The sequence below is a fragment of the Jaculus jaculus genome, chromosome 15 (genome assembly GCF_020740685.1).
Source record: "Jaculus jaculus isolate mJacJac1 chromosome 15, mJacJac1.mat.Y.cur, whole genome shotgun sequence".
Taxonomy (NCBI): Eukaryota; Metazoa; Chordata; class Mammalia; order Rodentia; family Dipodidae; genus Jaculus; species Jaculus jaculus.
Window position 1 is genome coordinate 283,533 of NC_059116.1, and position 16,282 is coordinate 299,814.

Below are 16,282 nucleotides of genomic sequence, written 5' to 3' on the forward strand. Positions count from 1 at the left end.
AAAAATGCCTATACAGGGAAGTGCTAATTGGAAACCTCACCTGAAGTGAACACCTCTGCTTGGGTCTCTCCATCAGACTCTAGCTGAGTGTTTTCATGGGGTTTTCTCCAGTCCTTTCTACTAGATGTTGCTAAATACTTTATCTGTTGTCTTGTTTGTTATCTGTTGTTTGCCATTTATTTCTTTCACAGTTCAGCTACATTAGTCTTGTCATTTAGCTAGGTGTTGTTCAGTGCCCAGCTTGATGTTCTATTTTTTAATCTTCTACATGCCATTTTCAAAAAAGATTTATTTATATTTATTTATTTGTTAGAGACATTGAGAGGGGCTGAGGAGAGAGAGAGAGAAAGAATGGGCACACCAGGGCCTCTAGCCACTGCAAACAAATTCTAGACACATGAGCCACCATGGGCGTCTGGCTTATGTGGGACTGGAGAATTCAACCTCAGTCCTTAGGCTTCATTGGAATGCACCTTAACTGCTAAGCTATCTCTCCAGCCTTCTACATGCCATTTTTTTCTCTTACTTTTGCTTGTTAGATCATTTTTATGGTCAAAACAACTTTGTTTTTGACAATTTATTTTCAAGAGAATGAATTCAGTCATGGTAGAATTGAGCCACTTCCTCTAGACAGTACTAATTCCTTCATTAGGGTATAGTCCTTCCCCTAATTATCTCTCACTAGATACCACCTTAGCACCCACACACTGGAGACCAGCCTTCCACCATGTGAATTTTTGAGGGAAAAGCCATATCTAAATGTAGTTTATTGGTCAATTTATTATTGTCTTAATTTAATACACATGAGAAAATTGACTTAGCAAGGATATAAAGTTATGTAGAGTACAACTAAATGATAGAGTAGAATATTTTTATTAACTTCACATGCTCAGGGCTCTTTCTTGGCATTCTCTTTTGCTTAGAAGTTCATCCCCATTCAAAGCCTGAAGTTAAAGGTTCTTCTTAAGAACAAATGTGTTTATTGAATGAGTAATAGTGGGTGTGGAAACAATGTAGATATATATGGATCCTTTTTCTAACTTTTCCACAAATAGGTAATTTCAATGTATAATGTTAATTTCTTGTGGGGCCCAAGATAATTTCCCCATATTGTTATTAGGATAGCATAAAACATATTTTTTCCATGTTTAATTTTTCTTGTATATTTGTTAGCCAGAATGAGTCATGACATAATATCTTTGAGGGACAGATCTATGCCCTTTATTGGCTTAGTAACTTTCAGTGGTGTCTGGTATATATAGTACATATCCATGAATCTCTGATAGTGGTCATCTGAAAGTTGAGCAATAGATAAGAAACATTTGCATAATGAGAGCATTGATGACTTGTTACTGGTAGACATTTCAAAGGAAATAATTAGGAAGATTTGCTCAACATTGCCTCATCAGCCTTTCCACTTGGATGATTGCCCCAATGATCATTTAATTACTATGACTAATTGCTCCAGAGTTTATATTCTGACCCAGTCCACTAGAAACTTGACAGAATGGCTATTTCTGGGATGGTGACATCAACTAACTGTTCTGACTTGTCAATGCCTACAAATATTAATCTGATAGAGGAGTAATGCCAGCTGCTTTCACCATTGGGAGCACAGTCACCCTCCTCACCCACTAACAGCTAAAAAGCCAGCAGTTGCGACCTGTATGGCCTCTGCCCACATGGAAGGTGCAGGCCCCATTCACCTTAATGGGCCAGGGGATCATATTGGTGTTCTGTATAAACCCAGCTTAAGCCCTAGTTTATTTTTCTCATACCCTTGTTTTACTCTTTCCTTGTCTCCTTAAGAACTTAAAGCCTCTATGACTCTTAGATGACATCTTACCTTTCTTGGCAACTCTGCTTTGCCACATCCATAAGCAGGACAATGGGTCCAAATGGCCTGAGAATTATACTACTTTTCAACAAAGAGGTTAAGATTTCTGGTCTGTTGAGGGTTCTAATCAGCTTGTGACCAAGTGGGACCCTTCCTTAATGTACACCAGAAGAGGAAACAAAGCCACTATAAATCAAGAAGCAACAAATAACAAGCCCAAAATATAGCTTATTTAAGAATGGCAAATCTGACCATTCATCAGATTTAACATATAATTTATCCTAATATGGAAGGTGCAATTAGCATTTCCAGTTCAGGCCTATGTACCAGGCTTATTTGGCAGGTACTGACCTAGTGTAATCCCAGTTACCTTTTGGAATGATTTTGGTCTCAGTTATGCTGCACTCCTGCTTGGGTCCCTCTTTGGTGCACTGTGGGTTCAAGTCAGCTGGCTGGGTCATTGGATTGATGCTGTGGTCATTGGTGCTGGGTGTGGCAAGCTCTCTTTTCTTGGTCTCTGGTGCTGGGTGTGGTGAGCTCCCTTTCCTTGGTCTCTGGTGCTTGCTGGCATTTGCGCTGGTGGTGGGGGAGGGGAGGCTGTTGATGGTGGTTCTAGTTCTTCTGCTGGTCCACGTGATCCTCTATCTCATGATCTGCTCCTTCGTTGTTCACTATGGTTCTCCACATTTCTTGAGTTTGCGAGGACCTCCAGCGTGAGTGGGGAAATCCCCTCACCTGGCTTTTCCTGCGGCTCAAGCCGAGCCTTGCAGCTGTGGCCCTGAGGACCTGGTGCCACTGCTGCTGGAGCCACTTCTGCCTGCCTATGTGAGCTCTGGATGCTCTGGATCTCTCCTACTTCTCTGTTGCTGTTGGTAATTTTTTATATACCTCACTTTTTAGTAGAAGAGTGTATTTTGCTGTTTTTTTTTTTTTTTGTTTGTTTGTTTTTTTGGCTTTTTCTCCCCTTGGTTGCTTTGGCATGGTTCCTTCGCCACCATCTTAACCAGAAGTTTGAGAATGATACTTTTGATTTCCAAAATCTCACTGATTAAAACAAAACAAAAACAAACCACTGTACAGGCAAATGGTCTATTTTTCATCCTGCAAGCATGGTCTTCTCTCTGCTTTACGCGTTTTTCTCATCAGGTCCTTCTAGCCAAGGTCTCAGGAATGCACTCTCACTCAACCCCTCCCTCATACTCATCCTTACCCTCTGCTTTTGACCCTGATGCCATAGAGGGCCTGACCCCAACAGCTCCTCCAACTTCCTCAGCCTCTCCTGATGCCCTGTCTCATAGCAAGGTTTGATTTTAGTCTCTGGAGTTGTAAATAAAATAGAAGTTTAATATGGAAATGCATAACTTCTGAATGAATGAATGAATGAATGAATGAATATGTGAAGGGGAAATGGTTGTCTAGAATCTATATGAAAATGCACTTAAAATGAATATATGTGTCTGTGAGTATGTATGGAACTCACAGCCCTAAGGTTTCTGTTCTGAGCAGTGCCATTCCATTGTGGGGGTATTTTCCACCAAGCCCACTCTACTAGATGACATAGCCAATTTTTACTATTGACTGTCCCCAAGAAGGAACACTAAAAAGTAATTAAGATCATAGGAAAAAAAAATACAAGATTCTCCTACTCTTAAAGAGTTGTAAAATGGCAGGATTGAAAAGCAGCCTTGTAGCCCTGAGGGAAGTCCAAAACTCTCCCTGGAATTTAAAAAGGAAAAAAGTGGCTCTTTCTTAGCTTTCCTGCCTTGAAGAGCCAGGGGCTACAAGCACAGGGAATCTCAGGATCCTGGCCCCAGCATGATGATGAATAAATGCCAAGTCACTATAAACAGATGGGGACTTCTTTTTTTAAAAATTTTTATTTATTTATTTGACAGAGAAAGAGGAAGAGGGAGAGAGAGAATGAGTGTGCCAGGGCTTGCAGCCACTGCAAATGCACTCCAGACACATGTGCCACCTTGTGCATCTGGCTAACATGGGTCTTGGGGAATTGAACCTGGGTCCTTTGGCTTTGCAGGCAAATGCCTTAACTGCTAAGCCATCCCTCCAGCCCATATGGGGACTTCTTATAAGAAATTTGTAACTATTTTATGTTTACTTTATCTTTCTATGCTTCTATGGAACTACTAACAAACAATAGCCTCAAAATTTATATTTAAATTTAGAAGTACTTGATACTAAATTTGTAAAAAAATTTCTAACATTTCTAATAATGTTCAAATCTACTGTCATATTTTTAAAAATGTGTTTCAGGAAAGTTATAAGAAACAAAGTTCTAAAATCTATAGGTTTATTCTGGGTAAATAGTATTAGTCAAATCTGGTCTATTTTTTCAAAAAAGTTATTTCAAAAGGCATTGTGAAAAAAATGATCATATTAAAAGTCTTATGGTAAGGACAATAAAAGTTCTTTTTTTTTGATAGTTATAAGATGAACTGACTGAAGAAGATAAACTGGAGAGGAAACTTTAAATGTTGAATGTTACATGTTTAATGAAAAAGATGTTACAGAGTGGTTACATAGGTTGTAAAGTAAAACTATGATATGAGGAAGCTCAAAGAGAAGGTTAAAGGCAAAATACTTAATCAGATCACAGACTTCTTGAGATATAAAATAACTATTAGCCTAGGGCTTACATCAGACTAACCAAGTATGGCCTGGCTGGTAGCAGGTTGCTATAGTATTCAGGCTGTAAACTTAACTTTAACTCATTGATGTTAATCTGATCATAATAATAGTCATGAAAGACTGAATTTAGAGTACCCAAACAAGTTAACTAGATTCTTCTATTTGTCAACCTTTTAACTAAATTTTAAGATTAAAATTGACACATTAATATTTAATTCTCTCATAAGGTTATTATATCTAAAACTATTTTTTTTTTTTGTTAGCTAGAATCTTGTTTTATAGCTCTGGTTGGCCTGGAACTTTCTCTGTAGACCAGGCTGACTTCAAACTTGCAGTAATTCTACTGCCCTCATTCTCTGACTTCTGAAATTTTTGGCTTGTGCCACCATGCCTGACTTCATCAAAGCATGAAGAGCTTCCCATGCATATACAAATTCTAGGGAAAGCCCATCCTGAGGATGGTAGAGCTGGGATTTTCTTTTGGCTCTGCCAGTGACATCAGTTATTTTGTGAAAAATACTTAAGCCTCTTTGAGCCTTCATTGTTTATCTGTAAAGATCACAAAGGACCTTATCCAGATGTAGTACTTGTTTGATTTAGTGTACCAGTGAATTTTAATGTAGTTTGGATCATGATTTGCTTTTCCTGCCATTTACATAAATGGTACACATGGTACTGTTTACATGAATTGCCCAAATAATGTTTGTGTTAGATAGAGGTCAATGTTATAACATTTCCAGAAAAGAGCATGAATACAAGAATCATATCAACTTGCTTTGAAAGTTTGACTAATACTTTTGCCTTATATATTAAAAAAGTGCCTGTAGTATGAATATTTCAGTGAGTCTAAGAAGCCACTGATTTTAAAACATCTAAATTTTTAGGTTGTCCAAATGGAAAATCATGCCCTTTATATTTGATAACTATAGTAGGAAAGTTCTTATATCAGTTCTTCATAACTTAACTATAGATATGTGCAGCTGTGTTGGAGCCTGGCTGACTGATCCAGGGAAGGTTTGCATTCTTCCCACATGGTCAGAAATAAAGGATATGTGTAATAGACTAAGTATCCCTTCTCAGTGAGTCTGTGTTGGGACTGGAAACTACAGCTCTATTTTGGTGAATACTTGCCTTCTCGTCCCTTTCTTATAGGTCATTCATTTCTGCATTTCACAGGACCTTGTACAAACATCCAACACTTGGAGCATAAAACAGAACATTTTGTTGTAATTTCTTTCCTATTAGGTTAGAAGCTACTGAAAACATTTTTTCCTCGAAGGCTTCTTTATGCTATAGAGCCTGGAATAAAATATACCTTCAACCACATTTATAAACCATGTTAATGGGAATGTGGGTAAGAAACAAGGACCAATATTTTTTTAAAATTATAATTCAACTTTTTAGAATATTCAGTATCAGTCATCATCATAATAAAAAATAAATTTCATATGATTTAAGAAGTACATTATATACATAGATGAAGATGACATCCATTATTTGTACAATTAGTATGTGGTAATAAAAATAACATAAAGAAGCCGGGTGTGGTGGTGCACGCCTTTAATTCCAGCACTCAGGAGGCAGTGGTAGGAGGATCACTGTGAGTTTGAGAGCACTCTGAGACTACATAGTGAATTCCAGATCAGTCTGAGCCAGAGTGAGACCCTACCTCAAAAAACTTTAAAAATATTTTAATTATTTGTTTGAGAGAGAGAGAGAGAGAGAGAGAGAGAGAGAGAGAGAGAGAGAGAGAGATTGAGAAGGAGAGAAGCAGATAGGGAGAGAGAGAATGGGTGAGCCAGGGCCTTTAGCTACTGCAAATAAACTCCAGATACATGTGATACCTTATGCATCTTATGGCTTATGAGGGTACTGGGGAATCGAACCTGGGTCATTAGGCTTTGTGTTCCTTAGCCACCAAGCCATCTCTCCAGCCCAACAAAAAGATTTAATTGTTGAGTAACAAGATTATTTCATGAAACATTAGGAAAACCATACCATTAGAAGCATGACTGATCTGTGTAAGAAAAAAATTTGCTAGACCAAGTGTCCATCATCACATGTGATAGAGAACCAGTAGCATGGAAGAATCTTTGGTGCTTGGCTCGAACACTAAAAATTGACTCTGTGACATGGGCAGGTTATGCATCATCTGGTGGTTCAACTTTCTAATGTTCAAATTGGGAAGAATGATAAAAATTGGCAAGATTACTGCAAGAATAAAGTCACACACTATAAAACAGCTTAATGCCTACTACAGAGTGACAAGAGGAAATGAATATGACTGTTATCATCTGTAAGAGTCATCATACAGATAAATTGGGGGACAACACAATTTCTTTATTCTCTTGTTTTGTAACTCATGAGTTTTTTTTTTTTTTTTTAGCTAAGATTATAATTTGAGAGGCAGCTTCCTTATTTTACTTAGCTATCAGGTCTATATAAATACTTCCTTTCTTTAGAATTCTCATTCCTCCCTCTTAGAGATCTCCTAGTTTGCTAAGGCTGTATTTTTTCACTTCTTTCATTTTTGTTCACTAAATTGCTTGATCCTCTTTGCCAATGGACAACTTAGTGTTTGAAATGCAAGAAAATGGAGCACAGAAAGTGTTGTCTATGGGAAAGAGTAATAGCATCTCCAAAATGGTAAGGTAAGGATTTACATCATGGGGTTAGGTATCCCCGGACTCTTGCATGAAGCTCAGGAAAGAATCCTCTTTAGATATGTCTCCTCAGAAATACCTCATCTGCTCTGAATTCTTCCTGCTCTGCTTAGACTTATAAATTTAAATTTTTAAAAATGTTAAAAATTTTTTAATTTGAGAGAGGGGAAGATAGAGAGATGGGCATGCCAGAGCCTTCAGCTGCTGCAAACAAATTCCAGAAGCATGCACCACCTTGTGCATCTGGCTTATGTAGGTCCTGGGGAATTGAACCTGGGTACTTTGGTTTCATAGGCAAGGGCCTTAACTGCTAAGTTATCCCTCCAGCCCTTATAAACCTTAAAAAAGTATTTTATTTATTTACTTGAGAGAGATAGATAGAGAAAATAAGTGAGCTCTAAGGCCTCTAGCCACTGTAAACAAACTCCAGATGCATGTACCACCTTGTACATCTGGCTTATGTGGGTACCTGAGTCCATAGGCTTCGCAGGCAAGCATCGTAACTGCTAAACCATCTCTCCTGTCAGATTTATAAACTATTAACTCACACCTCTCTAGCTGTTTAATGGCCCTACACTCTGAGTCATTGCTTATAGTATTAATGATTGCTCTTGGCTTAGTGGTTATCATCACTGGGTAAAAATTTGACTCTTAATTGGGGCTTTCTAGAGGCAATATTTTTATCCATGCTGCTCAGTAACCTTCAAACAAGTTGAGGAAAGAGTTTTCATTTTATTATCTTTCAAATTCAGCTGATAGTTCATTATTTTTCATAATCTATCAATCTGAAGGGTCAGAATAATAATCTATTTTTCTATTTAAGGGGTTCCACGTAAACTCTAGGTTGAATCCACTGGTCATGAAATACATATTATGGGCTGAAATTAGAATTTGAGAATGAATAACAAATAAATATTGTTTGTGAAACTTTTGCTTAGAATGTATGCATGTATGTATGTAGTTTAGTGCATTTATATATGTGTGTTGTATTAGATCAGTATTGAAATATGTGGAGGTTGGGGATTGATGTAAGGTGTCTTCCTCAAATGCTGTCCAGCTTATTTTTTGAGACAGATCTTTCACTGAACCTGGAGCTTACCAATTTGGCTACACATAGCTAGCAAACACTGGAGATTCTCCTGCCTCCACCTCCATAGCATTGGAATTACAGACATATGCCACCATGCCTGGCTTTTATAAGGGTGCTGGAGATCTAACTGAGATCACATACTTGTGAAACAAGCACCTTACCAACTGAGCCATATCCCAGCCCTCAAGTATGATTTTATTTTTTAAATTATTTTTTATTTTTTAATTTAATTAATTTATTTATGAGAGAGGAAGAGAGAGAGAGAGAGAGAGAGAGAATGGGCATGCCAGGGCCTCCAGCTGCTACAAATGAACTCCAGATGCATGCGCCACCTTGCGCATTTGGCTTATGTGGGTCCTGGGGAATCAAACCTGGGTTCTTTGGTTTTGCAGGCAAAGGCCTTAACTGCTAAACCATCTCCCCAGCCCCTCAAGTATGATTTTAAAGAATAAAGTTGGGACTAGGGCAATGACTCAGTAGATGCACTTGCCTGGCAAATATAAGTACCTGAGTTTGGAAGCTCATTGCCCTCATAAACATTTTTTAATCCAGCCACACCCATATTAATGAGAAGGGAGGTAGAGACAAAAGAATCCTCCAGCTAACCTGGTGAAAGCAACAGTGAACAAGGTGAGACCTTGTCTCAAAGAAGTTGAAGGTGAGAACCAACATCTGAATTTGCCCTCTGACCTTCACAGGTGTGCCTTGATATGAATGCCTGCACTCCTACCTGAACAGACATATCATATACACACATACATGCAAACAAATTATTTGATTATATTTGATAGTTAGACTTAGTTGAAGCTAGCAGAAAAATTAGAAATCAAGAAAGGAGACAATATTTCTATTTTACAATGAGCAGAGAATAATGGCTTCCAAATTTTTCCAGGAAAAGAAGAGGCAGTGGTCACTGGTGAGTATTTTCCTGATGTGTCTCTTGGCCTGCTTCATCACCACAGCACTAGGCTTACTGATCCTCTCTTTGGTTTATGTTAACAACTCCAAGCCTCAGTTAGATGTTTACTTTGAACACAGCCTCTGAGAACAACAATGGATGTCAAAGTCCAAAAGGCTATTGATCTAAAATTCCAGTTTCTCAACCATTTACCTAAATCCAAGGTATGGACCATGCATCTCAGAAAAGTATTTTTACTTTTTTATTTTTTAAAGATTTATTTTTATTTTATTTATTAGAGACAGGGAGAGGGAGACACACACATACACATACACATACACATACACAGAGAGAGAGAATGGGTGCACCAGGGCTTCTAGCCACTGCAAATGAACTCCAGACACATGCACCACCATGTGCACCTGGTTTATGTGGGACCTGGAGAATTGAACCTGGTTCCTTAAGCTTTGCAGGCAAGCACCTTAACCACTAAGCCATCTCTCCAGCCCCCAGAAAAGTATTTTTAAATGGTGACTTCAAAACTACATTTTCATTTCATGCTATTAAACTATGTTCTCATGGGATGGGACAGTAGTATTAAGGGAGATGAGGGATGGAGAAGAGAGATGGTGGGTTAGCACTGTCTGTAGGCAGAAATTTTCAGAAGGCCATTCTATGTGTAGCTTGAGAATAGAATCTTCAGGTTGCAAATGGAAATCCTGCTAGTCTTTTTTCAAGGTAGGCATCTTTCTTTTTTATCTTTTAATGCCAGTCAGGATGAGATGGATCATGTGATCTATACCATGGCTATCATTCCTGTGACTCTTGCAAGAATCCTGTTTCTCCAAAAATTCACCTCACCTCACTATTTCATTTTTGCTTCATGCTGACTCTATGGGTCATGGTGGGCTCACATCCCTTAGAAGATCACTTGTTTGTTTTTGATTTTTTAGGTGTTTGAGTTCCCTGGTGGTACCATCCAATGGGCACGATACAGAAACAATATTAAAGACTATCTAAGTGATGAAGAAGAGGCCTTTGGCAGTACCCTGAACAGTCAGAAATCACAGATGACTCTGGGGACCTTGAGAATAAAGAACAAGGGCCTCTGGGCCCCTCACTGGCACTTCAATGCCAATGAACATGGCTATCTGGTACAGGTATGACCTGTTTGCTTCTTTTTCTGCTCTTAAGCATCTTTGTTACATGTTTAGTTTTCACAAAACCTACATAATTGAATTTTAGATCCTATTGGCTAGATTAGTTAGCAGTGTCTTCAAGTTTGCTTACTTTATTTATTTACTTTTTTTTTTTTTTTTTTTTTGAGGTAGGGTCTAGCTTTAGCCCAGGCTGACATGGAATTCACTCTGTCTCAGGCTGGCACCTTGAATTCACAGACATGCTCCTACCTCTTGATTCTCAAGTGCTGTGATTAAAGGCGTGTGCCACCATATCTGGCACATAAATTTTTTTGTGGTAGAGTCTTGCTCTAGCACAGGCTGACCTGGAATTAGTCTCAGGCTGGCCTCAAACTCACAGTAATCTTCCTATCTCAAGTGTTTGGATTAAAGGTGTGTGCCACCATGCCCCACCTGTTTGCTTATTTTTGTCAGCACTTTACCTTCTTTATTGAGTATGGAGTATCCTTTTTTTTGCTCCATTTTTTATTTTTATTTATTTTTATTTTTTTTTTAATTTTTATTAACATTTTCCATGATTATAAAATATATCCCATGGTAATTCCCTCCCTCCCCACCCCCACACTTTCCTGTTTGAAATTCCATTCTCAATCATATTACCTCCCCATTACAATCATTGTAATTACATATATACAATATCAACCTATTAAGTATCCTCCTTCCTTCCTTTCTCCACCCTTTATGTCTCCTTTTTAACTTACTGGCCTCTGCTACTAAGTATTTTCATTCTCACACAGAAGCCCAGTCATCTGTAGCTAGGATCCCCATATGAGAGAGAACATGTGGTGCTTGGCTTTCTGGGCCTGGGTTACCTGACTTAGTATAATACTTTCCAGGTCCATCCATTTTTCTGCAAATTTCATAACTTCATTTTTCTTTACCGCTGAGTAGAACTCCATTGTATAAATGTACCACATCTTCATTATCCACTCATCTGTTGAGGGACATCTAGGCTGGTTCCATTTCCCAGCTATTATAAATTGAGCAGCAATAAACATGGTTGAGCATGTACTTCTAAGGAAATGAGATGAGTCCTTTGGATATATGCCTAGGAGTGCTATAGCTGGGTCATATGGTAGATCAATCTCTAGCTGCTTTAGGAACCTCCACACTGTTTTCCACAATGGCTGGACCAGATTGCATTCCCACCAGCAGTGCAGAAGGGTTCCTTTTTTTCCACATCCCCGCCAACATTTATGATCATTTGTTTTCATGATGGTGGCCAATCTGACAGGAGTGAGATGGAATCTCAATGTAGTTTTAATCTGCATTTCCCTGATGACTAGTGACGTAGAACATTTTTTTAGGTGCTTATATGCCATTCGTATTTCTTCCTTTGAGAACTCTCTATTTAGCTCCTTAGCCCATTTTTTGATTGGCTTGTTTGATTCCTTATTAGTTAACTTTTTGAGTTCTTTGTATATCCTAGATATTAATCCTCTATCAGATATATAGCTGGCGAAGATTTTTTCCCATTCTGTAGGTTGCCTCTTTGCTTTTTTCACTGTGTCCTTTGCGGTGCAAAATCTTTGTAATTTCATTAGGTCCCAGTGGTTAATCTGTGGTTTTATTGCCTGAGCAATTGGGGTTGTATTCAGAAAGTCTTTGCCAAGACCAATATGTTGAAGGGTTTCCCCTACTTTTTCCTCTAGCAGTTTCAAAGTTTCCGGTCTGATGTTAAGGTCTTTAATCCATTTGGACTTAATTCTTGTGCATGGCGAGAGAGAAGAATCTATTTTCATCCTTCTGCAGATATTTATCCAGTTTTCAAAACACCGTTTGCTGAAGAGGCTGTCTCTTCTCCAATGAGTATTTTTGGCATTTTTATCGAATATCAGGTGGCTATAGCTACTTGGGCTTACATCTGGGTCCTCTATTCTGTTCCACTGATCTACATGTCTGTTTTTGTGCCAGTACCATGCTGTTTTTGTTACTATGGCTCTGTAGTATAGGTTAAAATCAGGTATGGTGATACCACCAGCCTCTTTTTTGTTGCTCAGTATTATTTTAGATATTCGAGGTTTTTTATGATTCCAAATGAATTTTTGGATTGTTTTTTCTATTTCCATGAAGAAAGCCTTTGGAATTTTGATAGGGATTGCATTAAATGTGTAGATTGCTTTAGGTAAGATTGCCATTTTCACGATATTGATTCTTCCAATCCAGGAACAAGGGATGTTTCTCCACTTTCTAGTGTCTTCTGCAATTTCTCGCTTGAGTGTTTTAAAGTTCTCATTGTATAGATTCTTTACTTCCTTGGTTAGGTTTATTCCAAGGTATTTTATTTTTTTTGATGCAATTGTGAATGGGAGTGATTCTCTGATTTCATCCTCTGTGTGTTTGTTGTTAGCATATATGAAGGCTACTGATTTCTGTGTATTTATTTTATATCTTGCTACATTGCTGTAGGTTTTGATCAGCTCTAACAGCTTGCTAGTAGAGTCTTTAGGGTCCTTTGTGTATAGAATCATGTCATCTGCAAATAATGATAACTTGATTTCTTCCTTTCCAATTTGTATCCCTTTTATGTGTGTCTCTTGCCTTATTGCTATGGCTAAGCCTTCCAAAACTATATTAAATAAAAGTGGGGACAGTGGACACCCTTGTCTTGTTCCTGATTTTAGTGGAAAAGCTTCCAGTTTTTCCCCATTTAGTAATATGTTGGCTGTAGGCTTGTCATAAATAGCCTTTATTATATTGAGATATGTTCCTTCTATTCCCAGTCTCTGTAGGACTTTTATCATGAAGGGATGTTGGATTTTGTCAAATGCTTTCTCTGCATCTAATGAGATGATCATGTGATTTTTGTCCTTCAACCCATTTATGTAATGTATTACATTTATAGATTTGCGTATGTTGAACCATCCCTGCATCTCTGGGATAAAGCCTACTTGGTCCGGGTGAATGATCTTTTTGATATACTCTTGTATTCTGTTTGCCAATATTTTGTTGAGAATTTTTGCATCTATGTTCATGAGGGAGATTGGTCTGTAATTTTCTTTTTTTGTTCTATCTTTGCCTGGTTTTGGTATCAGGGTGATGCTGGCCTCATAGAAGGAGTTTGGTAGGATTCCTTCTTTTTCTATTTCCTGGAAAAGCTTAAGAAGCAATGGTGTTAGCTCTTCCTTAAAAGTCTGGTAAAATTCAGCAGTGAATCCATCCGGGTCTGGGCTTTTTTTAGTTGGGAGATTATTGATAACTGCTCGGATCTCCATGTTTGTTATAGGTCTATTTAAGTGATTAATCTCATTTTGATTTAATTTAGGTAGGTCATATAGATCAAGGAAATCATCCATTTCTTTCAGATTTTCATACTTTGTGGAGTATATGCTTTTATAGTATGTCCCTATAATTTTTTGAATTTCTCTGGAATCTGTTGTGATGTTACCTTGTTCATCTCTGATTTTATTAATTTGTGTCTCTTCTCTCTTTCTTTTGGTCAGATTTGCTAAGGGTTTATCAATCTTGTTAATCCTTTCAAAGAACCAACTCTTTGTTTCATTAATTCTTTGGATTGTTCCTTTTGTTTCTATTTCATTAATTTCTGCCCTAATCTTTATTATTTCTTCCCGTCTACTACTTTTTGGTTTGCCTTGTTCTTCTTTTTCCAAGGCTTTAAGGCGAAGCATTAGGTCGTTTACTTGCGTCCTTTCTAATTTCTTAATATAGGCACTTAAGGCTATAAATTTACCTCTTAGAACTGCCTTCATTGTGTCCCAGAGATTTTGGTATGTTGTGTTCTCATTATCATTTGACTCTATAAATTTTTTGATTTCCTTTTTGATTTCTTCATTGACCCACTCATCATTTAGTAGTGTATTGTTTAGTTTCCATGATTTTGTGTATGCTCTATAGCCTTTCTTGCTACTGATTTGGAGTTTAATTCCATTGTGGTCAGATAGAATGCAAGGAATTATTTCAATTTTCCTGAATTTGTTAAGATGTGCTTTGTGTCCTAATATATGGTCTATTTTAGAGAATGTTCCATGTGCTGCTGAAAAGAATGTATATTCTGCAGCCTTTGGATGAAATGTCCTGTATATATCTGTTAGGTCCATTCCTTCTATGACCTCATTTAGTCCAGATGCCTCTCTGTTTATTCTTTCCCTGGATGACCTGTCAATTGATGAGAGTGGGGTGTTAAAGTCACCCACCACTACTGTGTTTGGTGTTATCTGTGACCTTAGTTCTAATAGTGTTTGTTTGACGAATTTGGGAGCCCCCATGTTAGGTGCATATATGTTTAGGATTGTAATGTCCTCCTGTTGGAGTGTGCCCTTAATCAATATAAAGTGACCTTCCTTATCTTTTTTGACTAACGTCGGACTAAAGTCTACCCTGTCTGATATTAGGATAGCAACCCCTGCTTGTTTTCTAGGCCCATTTGCTTGAAACACCGTCTTCCAACCTTTCACCCTAAGATAATGTCTATCCTTTGTAGAAAGGTGAGTTTCTTGGAGACAACAAATTGTAGGATCCTGCTTTTTTTTTTTTTTTAAATATTTTTTTGTTCATTTTTTATTTATTTATTTGAGAGCGACAGACACAGAGAGAAAGACAGATAGAGGGAGAGAGACAGAATGGGCGCGCCAGGGCTTCCAGCCTCTGCAAACAAACTCCAGACGCGTGCGCCCCCTTGTGCATCTGGCTAACGTGGGACCTGGGGAACCGAGCCTCGAACCGGGGTCCTTAGGCTTCACAGGCGAGCACTCAACCGCTAGGCCATCTCTCTAGCCCGGATCCTGCTTTTTAACCCAGTCTGCAAATCTATGTCTTTTCGTTGGGGCATTGAGACCGTTGATATTAAGAGATATTATTGAAAGGTGTGTATTTATGTTTGCCATTTGTGTGTGTGTGTGTGTGTGTTACTTGTTCTACCTGTGCTCTCTTCTGTTAACTGGTATTTGAGTATAGCTGGTTTTTTCTAGGTTCCTTATATGTGTGCTTTTCCTTTTGTTCAGCATGGAGGATTCTATCAAGTATTTTCTGTAGAGCTGGTTTTGTCTTCAGATACTCCTTTAACCTGCTTTTGTCATGGAATGTCTTTATTTCTCCATCTATTTGGATGGATAACTTTGCAGGATAAAGTAACCTTGGTTGACAGTTGTTATCTTTCAGAACTTGGAATATATCACTCCAAGCCCTTCTGGCTTTAAAAGTTTGTGTTGAATAATCTGCTGTAATCCTGATGGGCTTGCTTTTGTAGGTAACTTGATTTTTCTCTCTAACTGCTTTCAATATTTTTTCTTTGGTTTGTGTGTTTGGAAGTTTGAGTATAATGTGGCGAGGAGAGTTTCTTTCTGGGTTTTGTCTGGCTGGGGTTCTAAAGGCTTCCTGTATCTGTATTGGCACCTCTTTCCCAATTTGGGGAAAATTTTCCTCTATGATTTTGTTGAAGATGCCTACTATGCCTCTGGAGTGGAGTTCTTCTCCTTCTACTATGCCCTGAATTCTTATATTGGATCTTTTCATAGTGTCCCGAATATCTTGAAATTCCCACTCATACTTTTCTATAAGTTTGTCTTTCTCTTTGTTGGACTGCATTAGGTCTGCCACCTGATCTTCTAGCTTAGATATTCTGTCCTCTCCCTCATCCATCCTACTGGTGAGATTTTCTACAGAGTTTTTTATTTCATTAACTGTGTTCTTCATTGCTAGTAATTCTGACTGGTTTTTTTTTATTATTTCTGTTTCCCTATTTATGTCTTGTATTGCCTTCTTTATTTCATTAAATTGGTGTCCTGCCTCTTCTTTGATTCCTTTGATTTCCTCTTTGATTTCTTCTTTGATTGTTTTTATGTGTTCTTTGACCTCTTTGAACATATTTATAATTATTGTTTTGAACTCTTTCTCAGGCATTTCCTCTAACTCTTTCTCACTGGAGGACATTTCTGATGCATTAATACTTTTAGGTGGATTTATATCGTCTTGCTTTTTAGTGTTTCTTGT